The 15,680-nt window shown below is 46.5% G+C and overlaps 1 protein-coding gene across 5 annotated transcripts in view; it reads right to left on the bottom strand.

Moving 5' to 3' along the window:
- The window catches only part of LPP (LIM domain containing preferred translocation partner in lipoma), a 315,895-nt gene that overhangs the window by 294,275 nt on the left and 5,940 nt on the right, over positions 1 to 15,680 (bottom strand). For 3 of the 5 annotated variants that reach the window (XM_079315245.1, XM_079315244.1, XM_079315243.1), the window contains exon 2: positions 454 to 559. The exons of 1 other annotated variant lie outside the window; for it this stretch is intronic. The gene's annotated coding sequence lies outside the window, so the exon portion shown is untranslated. Of the gene's footprint in view, positions 1 to 453; positions 560 to 1,083; positions 1,103 to 15,680 lie in introns of those variants that run through there. One more of the 5 variants, XM_079315246.1, reaches the window with a different exon arrangement.

The following is a 15,680-nucleotide window of genomic DNA, read 5'->3' as shown; positions in this document are numbered from 1 at the left end:
ATATATAGTATATACAGACATTTGGTATATACACCCCCAAGCTCTCATATGCCACTGTATAGTATATACCATATATGCATTGCCATCTTTGTTTCCATGTGCCTACACTTGTACAGCCTGTGTCTGTGTGTGTATGCATTTCTGGTGTGTGCACTTGTCATTACCCCCACGTTGCCTCTCCGTGCGTGCTATGACACCACACATCACAGAGTGTGTCTGAAGCCTCAGCACCACAGCCTGGGGTGACTTCTGGACACTCACAGCCACTCACTGCTCAGCCCTTCCCCACCAAAGCCTCTGGGTGCAAGCACCACCAGGGAGCCATCAGTTTGTCTTGTATTTCCTGGTGATCCCACTCTCTCTCCAAACTTCAAGAGCCACGAACAAGGTGCCACTGTCAGAATAGCCTGACATCCTTCTTGTCCCTTGTGCCTGTGAATTGTGTTTACATACCAGTTCTCACACTGCACAGCCTTACTGGTGGGATGAACTCAGAGCAGGGAGTTTGGAAACACGCAGGGCTCCACCAGACTCACGACTTTGGGTTTCTTTTCCAGCCCTGAAAAGAGAGAGACTTGAGTGATGCACACTGTATGGGCTTCCCAACAGCTTCTCTCTGAAGCCAGCAGTTTAACCCACACAATTTCTGGGAAAAGCAGCATTTTCCTCCCCAGCATTCTTAAGCAGAAGTGTCCATACTCCTGGACTCTTTTCAGCACCTCCAAAAGTAAGACCCACCACCCTGAGCTGGGCCAGTGACCAGCAATGACCAGAAATGTCAGCTGCCAGAGTCTGGCCAACAACTCACACCTCCTCAAGGCACCACTCCTTTACTGCTCCTAATGCCATTGAGAAGGGAGAGGAATAAGGAGATACCAAATGAGGCATAAAATAAGAGAACAGGGTGAACCATCTCTGGCCTTGAGCAGAGTGAGAGAGCTAGAAGGTGCCATTTAAGGCATTTTGAAGCTCATGAGGTTACCGCTACTGTCAGCAGAGCTACACCACCAGCCCTCTCCCTCAGCACAGCTTTTTTTCTCTGGAGCTCTGTACAATTCTCAGTGGGAACTATCTCAGCCCTACCTGAAGCTGAGCAGCAGACACCACCTTTTCTTGGTGTGACCTGCTCAATGTTGTGTTTTCCCTTTCTGCAGATGATGAAGTTAGAGCAGAGGGGATCACCAGGCTATGTGGCCACTATTTTGCACGTGAGATGGGACATGCCAGGACCCATGTCAGGGTGCATCCTACAGAGACCAGCAGCATCTGAGGCACACACTCCTTCCTGTCCCCATCAGTCCCTGGCCAGCATCCCATCCCAGCCACATCCTGGTCACTCTAAAGCCCTATCTCTGCCCATGACAAGCACAGGCTTGTCATCACAGCTCAGCAGAGAAAGTTTCTGCTATTTGCTGCTGTCACTATGAAATAGCTCAGTTCAGACTTGTTTGCTGTACCTGTGCTGTTCATGATGGTGCATGTGAGCCCACAAAACTACAACAAATAAGGAGCAAAACATGTTGGTGGCTCACAGTGACTCCTGTCACACAGTGAGATGGCTTCCTGCCCTTCCAACACCCCTTGTCCCCCATGTAATGTCTGAGGCCATGACAGCCACGAGTGACAGAGCTTTTGCTTTCTCAAGCAGTGGCACATGTCCCTTGTGCCAACATCACAAGAGCACACTGAGCTTCATTCTGGCCCAGCTCAGTCCCTGTGCTGGCAGCCAGCCCTGAACCCCACAGGGACAGGGGGTTCTGAATGTCCCCAGGACCATCAGAGCTCCCCTCAGGTGTTACAAGGACAAAACCAACTGGAAATTGCAATGGCCTCTCCCACTCACTGCAGGGGTGAAGATGAGTAACTGCAGAGGTTTATTGCTGATGAACTCAGCCAAAGAGCAATTTCTCTCCATCCATCAACGAGGAGACAAGTACAAGCAAATATTATGGTTGTGCATGTTTACTTTTCATTTTAAAATTATGTAGAGTTACATACAATTTAGGTCCTTCCCACAGGCTCCTGGCAAAATGCCCTTCAGTCTTATCTGCAAAGGCAGAAGACAACAACACTCCCTGCTGATTCCAACACTATTTCAGTTCAACTCACAGCAGCACCTCCAGGAGCTCCAGGTAAGACAATACTTCTTGGGACCCAACGTGTTTAAAAAATCTTGGCTCAGGGTTGTCTCTCACCAGATTTAACTCACAAAATATTTACAAGACTACTGATAGGATCTGAGCAGTTGATCTGCATCTTCCTGGCTTTGCTTCCCACATCAGCTGTCCCTGTCACTTGTGACTGGGGTTCCTGCAGCAAGGTGAGCAGGACACTACATATGCTCCTTGAGGCTGAAAACTTGCTGTGAAACCACCCTCTCAGCAACAAGTAGGGCCCAGCACCCACCAATGCCCAGGCAGGCACTGCAGGCACTCCCTCCTGGCAGCACATCCACAGGTGAGCAGGACAGGGCCAGCCCAAATAGTCACAGCAATATCCACCAGAGCCACTCTATCAAACTCCATTAACAACAAAATGATCAGAAGCAGTTCATTCACTCACTGGCTGACAATACTCACACTGTATTACTGACAGTAAGAATCAATGTTTTTCAAGAAAAAATAAATATGAATTTAACACACAAGTACAGAAAGCAACTTTTTCTGTTTGCAGATTTAAATCTAAAACCAGTAGTTTACAATGCCTGAATTTAAGCATCAGTCCTCCACTATGGGTTGAGTTTTTTTAGATTGTTCAGATTTTTCAGGAATGAACAGTGGAAAAATCCCCTGCAAGAATTCCAAGTTTCAAAAAGCAGCAGTCAGCAATTTCAGACAAACAGGGCGTCCCTAACACAACCCCACAGTGGCCACGTAGAAATGGAAGTAACCAGACACCACAGTCCCTTTAAATCAAAAATCTTACCTGTGAAAATGACTTCAGCTAATTACACTTCTCCCAGAACAGCCTGGTTTGAATGGCATCTGTTTTTCTGACTACTCAAAAGCTGCATTCACTTTTAATCTCCTTCACACTTGAAAGTGTTACCAATATTTAGAGTCTATTTATTACTATTATTATATCTTAAGTCAGCATAGCTGTACTTGTTGAAGCCCAAGTGCAAACACCAGTTGAAGTGGGATAAAGCAGCCTCATGCTGGGATCCTTTGTTCCATTCCCTCATGAGGCAGATGGCTCAACCTGACAGCCACAAGGAAAATTGTCATTTTAACTGTTCCAGTCACCAAGTTTTAAACACAGACAAGCTCTCAGCCAGTCACTCATCAGCACAAACTGACATGGGTCCCCCCCTCTCTTTGATTGGCAGGTGCATGAACAGTTTCCCAGATGCCAACCTCATTCAATCTGACCTTTTCATTTTAAATGAAAACCACTTAAAAGCCTGCCCTGTTCTGACATATGTCTTTTTATGTCTTTCCCACTCTGTGCCAATATATGTGCTATTTGTTGGCCAAAGCTCCCAAACTCAGAAATCTCACGTTATCTCCTCCACTGCCAGAGCCCTGACCCTCGGGCACTGCAGCCACTGAGGTCTCCACATTCTCACACATTGGAAAAATCAGACCCCTTTCACGCAAATTTGGAGTCCCACTCTGACTAAAAATTCAGTTTACAAGCATTGGTAGTTTTACACTTGAGCACAGCCATACAGAGACAGGTACTCCTCCTTCTGCACTGGGCCAGTGACACACACAGAGTCTGGCCCTAACAGTTTTCTGTGTTTGCATCTGTGCTTCTCAGGTTCCATGGATTAAAATTAAACTGCTCGGTTCAACAGCACACTGCTGAAGTTTAACAAAAGGATCACACAAGACAACAAAAGCTGAGGATGTGTTTCCCCCACTCTGCTGCCAGCACGGCACCTGTTCAGGGAGTCACCAACACAAAAAGCCCGGCTGCTGCCCTGTGGGCTGTCAAATCCTGTGCTGGTGAAAAGCAGTGACTCTGTGAATGGTTTCAGTCTGCAAGGGAGCACACACCCCTCCTAGATAGACAACACTCAGGACAGAGCTGCTTCCAATCCCACCACAACCCCAAGTGTCAAAATTAGCTATAATAGGGCTTATCACTTCCGAGCTCCTGCTCCAGCCCTCATCCTGGAGGAAGGCTGATGGCGACCACAGCACAGACCATCAGCTTGGGTGGAGAAAATGAGCTCCCATAATAGAGCAAACTCTCTGGCAGCCCCTACGTGCTGCAGGGTGCAGAGCCTGGTGCTAAAAGCACTGCCCCAAGGGAGTTCCAAGGTCCTCCAGCAGTGCACAGCAGGCTCTGGGACCAGGATACATGTTTTCATCTTTGCTGTCCCACTTGATTTTCAGGTGTTCATTAAACGTAACTAAAACAAGAGGCAGAAAATTAGGAGACAAGGGGGGAAAAGAGAACACAGCAGCACAGAAGAGATGACATCCAGCTCCCCAGAGACTGCTGTATTATAGGAAATTAAAAGATCATTTGGAGCAGAACAGATCTAAACAGTGGCTAAGGAAGCTGTGAGACAGCCCTACCTATGGCATCCCAGCAGCCAGGAGCCACCGGGCCATGATGGCCAGAAACCAACCCAAAAGCAGGACCAGCCACACTGCACTGCTGCTATTATAAATGCCCAAGGACAGCTAGAAAAAAAGGGTGGCTAAGGAATGAGAGGAATCAGCATGCCTGTGCCAGAAAGCCTGCGGGTCCCATGCTGGAGCAACCTTTCAGCAGCTCCCATCAGTGCCAGCAGTGCTGCCTGTGATTTACATGTCTGGAACTGACACCAGGACTGGATCCTGCCTTTCCAAGCACAGACTACTGACCTCACGCTGCTCACACTCCCTCACTTTACTGGAAATGCAAGATTTTCAAAACCACCTCAGTGAATTTTATTTTCATTTTTTCTTTTTCCCCCTCACTGCTTGATGTCTGCATTTCACTAAGCCTGGTCAGAGACACCCTGAGCAAGAGAGAGGCACTTTCACTTTCTCACTTCAAGGCACCCCAGCTTCTTAATCAAAAAAGGACAATCAATCATACAGTATCAGAGTACCACAGATTCTGGGTTTCAAACAACTGATAACATTTTTCAACCCAAAACATTAAAAATGTCATTCCCTCACTTCCTAAGGAATAGTCATCCTCCTCTCAGGCAGCACCAGCAGAACAGTGCCCTAATACACCTCTTGTGTTGTAAGGTGCTTGGTCAAGAAAAACACACTGACAGTGCCCAGGAGCACAGGGGAGGAGAGCAGAGCTGTGCCCAAGGCAGGAGTCCAGCCCAGGGTCTTCTGCAACCCACTTTAAAGCTGAAATCTCCCAGGGCAGAGGTGGCTCATGTTTGCTGTGCCAAGTCTAAGCATTTTATTGGGCATTTTATTATAAAGCATGATGCTCCTTTAACCATTTTGATTTTACATGGCCAAAATTTGAAGGCAGAAAACACCTTCTCCCAGGCTTGCTCAGGTGCCACCTCAATGCAACCCTTGGCAGCATGGCAGGCCCTCTTATTGTGGTCCTTCAAATGATTTGTAAAAGAAACTCAAAACTTAAAGCCTAGACTAGACAGCCTTCCTGTTAAAGGCTTAAATTTTTGGCCAGATCATTTGAAAATAGCAACAAAAAGCTGGCAGACAACTGGATTCCACACTCCTGTGCCCACGTGGTCAGGCCTGGTATTTTTGAAAACATTATAATCCATGGAGATGTTTAAAAAAGCACAATCAACCAGGATCAGTAAATCTCTCTGGTTTAGAAATGTTTTTTCTCTCCAAGCATTAACCATCTTCTTTCACCTTTATATCTTAATAGCAAAGGTATTTAAGTCCAGGACTAGCCTGCCCCTATCTCAGACTTAGAACAAATGCCTCCAGATCGGGTAAGAGTGTATTAAAAATGAAAAAAATAAAATAAGATCCTCTCAGTGTTCCTGCTCCCCTTTCCAAACATCTGCTTGGAGAGGCCAAAGAAGCATATTCCCTCAAGAAAAAAGAAAAAGCTTGGATGGGGCAGAGAGGCCCAGGTAAACGTGGACATGTGGCAATAGCCCAGCAGCATGTGGAATGGTCTCACCACTGACTGCACCTCGTAAAAACATTTCTGTTTTCAACAAATGTTTTTACTGTCACAAATAGAATAATAGGAAAAAACCCAAGGCTTTTTTTTTTTCCTTACAAGAAATGAGTTGCAAGCTGACGTTTCCCTCAGAAAGCTCAATTTTGAGAAAGGACTCATTTATTCCAAATATAGATAAAAATTTCTGGAGCAATTCTGACAAGCCCTAATACCTGCCCTCATTACATCTGAAAAGTACAAGGGCCAGAGAAGCTCTGAACAAGAGAGCACCATTACTTCCATCACAGATGGGGACTGAGACATGCAGAAGATACATTAAAAGGCTGGTTTACTTTCTAAATTATCCTGATTTCAGCTGGAAGCCAGACTCCCTGTTTTTGGCCCTTATGCCAAAGGAATAAAAAAAGAAACAAATAATAAGGGCAGCACTTGAGGCTCTGCTTTATGCTTTTGCTCCATGTGATGGAGAACTGGGCTGCTCCCACAGAATCCCCATTCCAGGGTAGGGATGGGGAAGGGACAATGGCAAAGGTGCTGCCTTTTGCTGTGGGTGACAACCTGCTATGACCATCACACAGAGCCCTGGACCTTCACTACAGACAAAGCTACTGCCCCTCTCCTTCCCCAAAGGACACCTGAACATCACCACACCAGCCCTGGGGTGTGCAAACCCCAGCCTGACACTAATAACTAGAAAAAAGGACAATGAGAGGGTGTCCTGCACTCACAGCAGCACAATGGGAAGGAAAAGCCATCCCAATGTCCCAGCCCAGCAGGACCAGGCACATGCTATCCCACAGCACAGGTGCCCAACACCCATCTATCAGCACAGCCTGCTGACCTGCCTGCAGGATGGCACACAGCTCCACACACTTCCCCTGCATGCCAGGGAAGGACTTGCTCCCCCAAAAGGTGACAGAGGTGGGGACAGCACACCAGCCCTACAAACAGCCCCATCCTGCCAGCTGGGACTTGGGCACAAGCAAAGGGAAGGTGGCAGAGCTTGGATATTCCTTCACCACCTTGTGCAAGAGAACCAGCACACACAGACTTCCATGAGAATTCTGTGGAATATTCTCCCATTGAAGGAGCTTAATTAATTGTCTGTAAAAGGAGACTTATTTATCATGTAATTTTTCAGCACAGTAAGGGCAATTTTTCTTAAAAATAGATGATGAAAAGGATTTAGACCTTTGATGTCACTGTACCTCGACATGGGGAAATAAATACACTGGACTTTCACTGCATTTCCTTTATTTAGAGCACCAATGACTATAAAATTGCACCCCTGAACCTCTATGATTTGTTTCACTTTGTCTGCATTCCTGTTTCTCAGTGAGAAGAAAGAGGCTTATGGTTTGCAAAGTGGCAAAGTTAGCAATTACACACCTCCCAGCACCCTTACTGGATCTCACTGGTGCTTGAAGGGAGAGATCACGCTTCTTCCCATGTACCTGATGGTTTCTCAGCACAAAGCTTTCTTGGCTCCTCAATCTCTGTGTTCTTCCAAGAGTTTGCCATGTGATATCCTCCAACCTGCTACACCTGAGCACGGTATTCTGGAAGAGTGCAGATCTACTCATTTCAAACATTTGCTACAGGGTGTGATTGCAACATCACACCAAAGGTACAAACCACTCGAGACCAGGAAAGGTTTCTTCAGCCTTCTTCTGTCTCACTGTGTGATTCACAGGAGCACCTAACAGCATAACACCACCATCACACCTGTCCTCACCTACTCCTACCCTACCATACTAAGCTTGTCAGCAGGAATTTTGCTGCTAGCATTTGAAGCCAGCATTTGTTACTGAGCCAAGTGTTTTTATTTTTTACTTGGTGATGGGGAAAACTAGAACAGAGCCGTGGAAGCTTTTGGAGGCAAAGATCTCTCCAGGACTTGCCAGACAGTATTTTTAAAGACTGAACTGGCACAGCACCAAGGAAGTCAGCATCCAATGTGCAAGCAAGACCAGCTCCATGACAGCCATCAGCCAGGCTTGAGGAGCATTGATGACTGCAGTCAGAAAAACAGAAGGCAGAGGAGGAGATAGAAAGCCAGACTAATACTGCTCATCTCACAAGAGGTACAGACAGGCCTGGTCACCACCCAAGAAGGGAGCATCAAATAAAATGAGGGGAGAACCTTCATGAGCAACTGCAGCATCTTAGGCATCAGTGGCCAAGCACAAGTCAGCACATGCCAAGACTGACCACACAGCACTGTGTGAGATACCACACTTGGCCTTTAGCCTAGAAACAGGAGACACGTGTGGGAGCAGAGTGGGAAGAGCTGGCAAGTAAAGGCTGTGTCCTGTCAGGGCTGTGAATCTGCATGTTGCACACAGGGCTCACAGCAGCCTTGCAAAAGCCATTTGCCCATAGCCAGATCACCAGGTCTTTATCAGCATTCACAGAGACCACAGAAGGTCAAGAGAGCCATCACCCAGGAACAGAGGACAAGCACAGCAAGCTCAAAGGGAACTTGACAGGCCAAAAATGACTGCAGTCATGGAGGACTGGGGAGAACTCGCTCATGTCACCCTCTTTTACTGAGGCGCTCAGAGGCAACAAAGCCTCTGACCTTTGATTAAACCACGCTACTCTCACAAGAGGGGGCGGCTTAGGGGCTCAGGAACTCAATAAGAAACTATTTATCTCAAGGTCATGGGTTCATACCCTCTTCAAGTTCTTTATTCTTAGTCAATTAAAACAGGAGACTTGATCTGCATGAAAAAAACCGTTGCTAAGGGCACAGCCAGATACTGCCTCATCAAACAGGCAGATTAAGAAAATACAGCCCCTTTGCTGCTCCCTGCACATGCCACAGCAGAGCACAGCAATTTTGGGAATGCTCCCTGTGCAAAGTGAGCACAACTCACTTTGTACCCAGGGTGGGAATGCAAAAGGGGGCATTGCAGATGAGTGAGCACATATGCCATCATCAGCCTTTACAGCAGGTCAAACACATTCATTTCCAGAGCATTCTGAAAGGAGCTGATCCTGCCCCAGCCTCTGAACCTAGTCCTGAGAGATTCCTGCCCATCCTGGTACCATTCCTTCAAGAGGATGTCTGTTCAGCCAGTGACTGCTGCCCACCCAGCCATTCCTCCTACCCCAGCTGGGGCTCAGAGCCCAAACCCCAGCACGAGGTATGGTGAGTGTGGTAAACAGTGAGGATAAATGAAAGGCTGGAGAGGTGCTTCTGCTTTTCACACACAGAGCAAACAGCAGTTACAGAGCTCGAGGTCCTGCTTCCAGGGAGCCCAGCCACTTTGGACTGGACATCTTCCAGCCCTCAACCCAGCAGTGCCACCAGTCAACCCTTCCAATTCACACAGAAGGAGCACAAACATTTGCATGGACACTCAGAACCAGCCAAAAAAGGAGAAGACCCTCTGACTCCCTCATGCTGCAGGTTCAGTCCTGTCGAGGCAAAAACTTGACAGAAGCAGAGACTGGGTAAACAGAAAGGAAAAGAGGCATCTTCCACTGTAAAAGCAGGCCCAATTCAACATATGAATTGAAGTTCATGTATAGCTGAAACCAATTACTGATAGAAATGAAACTGTCTAGGAACTGAATGTGTGAGCACACACATACATTCAAAACCTTTTGTTCTTCTGGCTGGCTTTTAGCCCTTAAAAAGCCAAGATAAAAAACACACTCTGGCACACAGGGTATACACACTCATTTCTATCACCTTTAATGGCTTCCCACCAAGAAAACACATCCTCAATTCCAAATGTAATTATTAGCTTCATAACATTTCTTACAATCCTGTGCTTCTTCTATATTTATCTGTTGGTCCAACAGCAAACAAAGGATTCAAGCACAAATTCCCTGTGCACCAGGATGGAGCTGCTGGCCCTGATGGGGCCCTCCTATGTGCCAGTGCAAAGTAACACATCACAAGCAAAGGGTTTGGAAACCAATAGGAAGTCAGCATAGTTTTGTTCTGTTCACCAAAGATGGTAATTATTTTGGAAAAGACTATGTACCCTTTTGGCTTCTAATTAGCAGCAAACCAAGTCCACTCAGCTCCTATGAGCAAGAAACTATTAAGGGTTATGGATCCCCAACCAAGGAAAACAAATTTGTACTAGTCCTTCACCCCCAGAATAACTTCTGATTGTCAAGCACAGTTACCAGGGGAATGAATAGCTTCTGCTGGAAGCTCCTCACTCAATTAAGCTAATGCAGACAAAAAGGCTGGGCAGCAGCCACTGGCAGCACAGGCCAGAGTCAGATGCACACATGGTGCAGCAGAGGGACTGCAGCAGGTTCAGAGAAATGAGGGACAGGACAAGCCCCACAGAGCCTCTGTCATCACAGAAGACACCAACACTTATCCTTGAGGTGCTGAATGGCAAAAACTGGTGAGGTCTGTGCCCTGAGGGGACTCCAGGAAGTTTTAACCACACATAGGTATTCAGAGCCATCATTGCTATTTCATGGAGATGATAAAGAACTGAGTGGGGAAACACCAAAGGAAAGTTTTTTATCTATTAGTAATCCAGAATCATCCTGCTGCTGCTCCAAGCACTTCACTTAGCAGCCTTATAATTACAACTCTGCCTGAAAAATCAGGACAGCCACCTAGCCAGAGCATAAAACAGAGGCCAGGACAAATGAATATGATCCTCAGTCCTTCTTGAATCACAAACAAGAGAATTCAGAGATAACTGCAAAATAAATCATCACCACTTTCTGGTCCTCAGAAGCTGTTTAAGCTTGCAACTAAATGTTGACATTTGGGGAAAGAGAAGGAGGCTAGTAGAGGGTACAGGCCAACCAGGAGCATCATGACTTCACACACAACCCCCACAGAGGTGGGCACATCAGCACATGGACAAAGGCAGGCAGCAAAAAAAATCCCCAGCTCCGTCCTTTCAACTTTATTAAAGTGGGAGTGTATAAACATACTGGTAAATCCCATTCTCCCTCACAAACTAAAGGAAGTTGTGTCTTTGATATCAATGGAAGCCCAGCCCAGCCCTCTCACACTGACAGAGCAGCCTGAGGCAATGGCAGCAGGTGCCCTGCTGAGCTGAGCCCACACAGCCACCAACACACAGCTCCAATGGGATCTTCTAGCAGGAATCCTGGGCATCTCCCTAGCAAAGTGCAGTGATATTTAACTTCCTTATGGCCTCTGGAGGCTGCCAAACATCTGTTGGGATTATCTGGTTCATGTTTGAGAAGTGCACACAAACACTAGCCTAAGGAAGGGGCTGGCCTATTTATGGATGCCAATGCTGGACCAAAACCCAAAGCCCCACACTGCACTTGCACAAATGGCTGCATCTCCCCTGACACATTTCACTGCTTTAGGATGGAGGTGTGAGGTATCCCCTGCAGCTCACAGCCTACTTCTGGTCCCTGATAACTTCAGTGAGTCATAATGCTCCCCTCCTCCACTTTACCCCATCCAAATGCACAACTGACTTTTGCTGACAGGTTGGGCCAGCACAGCTCTACCAGGAGCCCCCAGATGAGGGTTGCCCTTTGCAGGGGAAAACCACCTTCCCCCAAGCTCCATCCCACGCTCTGGAGTGCTGCAGATCACACTCACAGCCCACAGACCTCCAGCAGGCTCCCAAACACCCAGCTGCAGCAGATCAGCCACCCAAATTCCTTGTGGTAAGGGACTTTACAAGTTTCATGTTTCTCTTGGGTGTCCCTCCCTCACACACTCCTGTGAGTAAGGGCTGAGGAATGAGACAGTGAGTGTGCACAGCTCAGAAACTGAAGTGATAAACAGCCATGGGGAACATGAACTGCCCAGGAAGGACGGGAAGAGCTCTAGCAGGTTCCAGATTGAACCATGCCTATTTGTTAAAGGGACAAAAGTGGCAATGGCTCACAGTGGCAGAGCCACAGCAGCCATACGTTCCCACGACCCAGAATTGTTTTGCACCAAGTTGCAAGTCCTACATGTACACATTTGCTCTGTCAGAAGCTACTGCTTCCCTTTCCTCCACACATTTCAATACTTATCAGGTCTTTATCTTAGTCACATTCTGCTTTTTACACCCTTTTGATCTTTGCTCATTATCAGTCAGTATGTTCACAAGTCAATCATTTGGCTCTTCTCTCACCGTTCTTCATCTCCCAGGGCAGGAACTCCTCAGACCCAGACATCACTTCATGGGTGCAACTTGTGCTCTGTGCTAGGGTTCAAAGGAATTTGATGCACACTGATTGCAGACTCAACTCTCCTTCAGGCAGCAAAACAAGTGCCAGGCCCAGCCCAAGATGCTACTGGTCAAATTTAGAGATATGGACAACACAAGAAAATGCTGGCTATGGGATATGGAAGCAAAAACAAAGGATGAAAGGAACACAGGAGTATACAAAAACCATACCCAGAACTACTTATGTTTTTCATTAGATGGACAGGTCTTATCTTTCTGGAGATCAAAAACACATGGAATCACTTTCATTCTACATCTGATAGAATTTGCACAACTAAATTAGGCAAAATATATTCCCATTCTAGCACGTGCCTCTACTAAGGGAGTTGAAACTAAATTAGGTGAGCCAGTGACTTTCTGATAACACAGCTACCTTTGCACATCCAGCTCCACCCATGGAAGTGGGCACACCCTTTATCAGGTATGAATCAAATCACGTGAGACACAAAAAATTTATCAAGAGTTGTTGCAAAAACCCATCAGGTTGCTTGTGCCTTACTGCAGCTCCAGGGCCAGGGAACAGCTAACAGGCTGCCCTGAAGCCAATAAAGCTGGAGCAGATCACTTTCACTTGAGCTTCTGGCACTTGACAGCATATCCCAAGCCCTAAAACAGCACCTCAGGTGTGCAAATGAATACAGACTGGAGGCTTGGGCCGTGGCATCCAGAAAGCAGAGTGATGTGGATACAGGAGCCCAGAGAGTGGCCTGACTCCAGACAGGGTGGGGACAAGCAGCACAGCTGATCATTGTAATACACTGGAGCAATCCTCTCTATCTTATCCCAGGGTAGAGCACAGAAAAGCAATAAACCCAGCAGTGCAGAGGTGAGGTGATATCAAGCCACCTGCCCTGCATTCTCAGGGACATTTGTAGGAGCAGTGCCCATGACACACGGCCTGTAGGCCGTGTGTGCAATGAGGGCATGGAGTAACTAACCTCATCCAGAATGACTTATAAATGAACACACCCTTCAGGGATCCCTGTGTGTAGTAAGGCAGCAAGCTCTGCTCTTTTCCCATGAACGATGTAGCCCTCAAAAATTTCTCAGCTAACTTCCCCAGCCTCCAACACCCCAGGTTCACAGTTCTCCCACACAACAGAGCAAAGCATGCTGTGCCAAGCTATGGAAGGAGGCACACAGGCACTCTGTGAGCTGCCATTCCTTCACCCAGACACTTCAAGGACCTGGGTGAGTGGGTGCCTCAGAAAGACATGCTCATTTCTATTGTTTAAAGTTCACCTGCTGCTCTGGCCACATTCCCAAACCTCAGATGCAGATGGAGACACTCAAAAGAGGCACCACATGCCAAGAACCCTGTGTTCATTCCTGCAGCAATGCAGTGGTCCAAGGCACCATTCCTAGCTCCCAAATATGCTTCTGCCCCACAGTCCTTTACTGAATGCCATTGAAAAGTCTGTAAATGCCTGCACCACTCACAATAGGATCTCCTGCTCTGTATAAGATGAGTCTTCACTGCAGTGAGGCTCTGCCTACTACAGAAGGAAAGAAGCCTGACATCTCCCCAGTAACTTTAACCCTTCTGCACTTCATTTGTCCCCCACCCCTCTGCCTTGGGAGCAGGTTAGAATTTGGGTACAGGACAGTGCTAAAACACTTATCTTCAGGCACACAAGTAACTGCAGAGTTCAGCTGGATTACTCATACACTTGAATTTCAAACTTACTATGCAGAAGGTTCACCAAGACCTCCTTAAATGGCAAAGATGCAATGCTGTGTTTTCCAAGCTCAGCTCTGTATCCCAAGGAACTCAAAAAATAAATGGATTCCCTGAAAAAGCACCAAAGTGAAACAGTGCTAAGGAAGGCATGATTCTCATTCTCCATAAAATATCCTGCAGGATTAGGAGTGATGAAAAAGCTTTAAAAGAAGCTTCAACTACCCTGAAAAATGTCAGTCACACTGTACATGGGAAAACAAGTCACTGAGGAAGTGTTGAGCAGATAATGTGAAGTCCTCATTACTTCTGCTCCCTGAAATATGTTTTTATACATAAATACCCCCTGGACCTTAATCACCTTTGTGGCTCATTTCTGGATCTCCTCACCACCACATTTCAGTTCCAACAGCACTAAGCTGCTCTAGCCTCCAAATGCCAAAGGCCAGCTTCCACACTGAGCTAGGTATTATAATAGTCATGCAAGGTAAGTACAGGCTTTGCCCCTACTCAAGGATAATGATAATAATGCATAAGAGGCAAGAAATATGGGAGAAAGCAAGTATAAGTGAAAGGAATAGTTCAGCATAATCTCCAGAGTTGAGCAGAAAGGATGTTAACTTCAGTCTGTAATTGCAAACAATTCTTCCCAACCATTTCTTTGCTTTATTATCAGTTATGACTGCACACTTAAGAGAACAACCCTGGTCTAACTCTTTTTACTCCATGATTTCAGTGTCAAGGGTGATGTGAGACAGCTAGTTTCATGCCTCTCCAAGCTCCAGTGTCCCATCAGTAAAATGGCTAAAAAGAGCAATTTTCCTTCACATTGGGAAGGCACTACAAAAATAGTTCCTCCAACTTCCAAAGCACCCCAATGAAAAAGCAAAGAACACTCCAGAAAAGCACAAAAAGAAAATTAAGCCTGCATTCTGTCTCAAGTTTGAACAGCACATGGTAAACAAGACTTGAGGCCACACAGTGCGCAAAAAGAAAAGCAACTGAAAGATGCTCATTAAGTATCACCTTCCACTCTGGACACAAAGAGTAGGTGCTCTGGCAATTAAGTGGCTATATCATAATACCTGCTTGCAGGGGAGGTTGAAATTAAGCTTTGAACGACCTTCATTCGGGCATTTCATAGCTTTGGAGCACTTGGACTTCGTAACTTTAACACCATTCTTTTAACAAAGTTAACAGCATGCAATTAACTATAGGTTTGCCACACGGCTGCTATAATCACTATCCATTTTTTCTGGGGCTATCCAGATTATAGACTTGCCTTGGCCACACTAATACCTTCAGGTATCTCTCAAGATTTGCTCAAACCCACGATAAGCAAATCAAATCTTTATCTCAAACAACAAAGTGTGTTAAACCCAAAGCCAGCCAATGTCCTTCAGCAAAGAGCTGGAACAGGAACTTCACTGACACCCAAGGCTAGTGAGGCAATGATGATGCAGCAGCTGGAGCTACAACCACTTATCAGCTGCTAATTCAATCACTCTCCCAACCCAGCCACTGCTGCTTGAGCTATCTGGGAGACTCCTTGATTTCATTCATGCCTCACTAAGTGGAGTAATTCAAATCTGTTAAGGTGAGGTAATAAACTGCTGAAACAGAGAGCTCCTTAGGGTACGTGCACACAGCACGTTGAAAGTGCACATGCAGTTACTGACACAGAAACCTCCCCAGCTGGGGTACAACCACCACAGCCACTGCAACAGGACCACCCA

Source organism: Erithacus rubecula, assembly GCF_903797595.1.
Source record: "Erithacus rubecula genome assembly, chromosome: 11".
NCBI classification, from domain to species: Eukaryota; Metazoa; Chordata; class Aves; order Passeriformes; family Muscicapidae; genus Erithacus; species Erithacus rubecula.
This window is presented reverse-complemented; position numbering and strand designations above follow the sequence as displayed.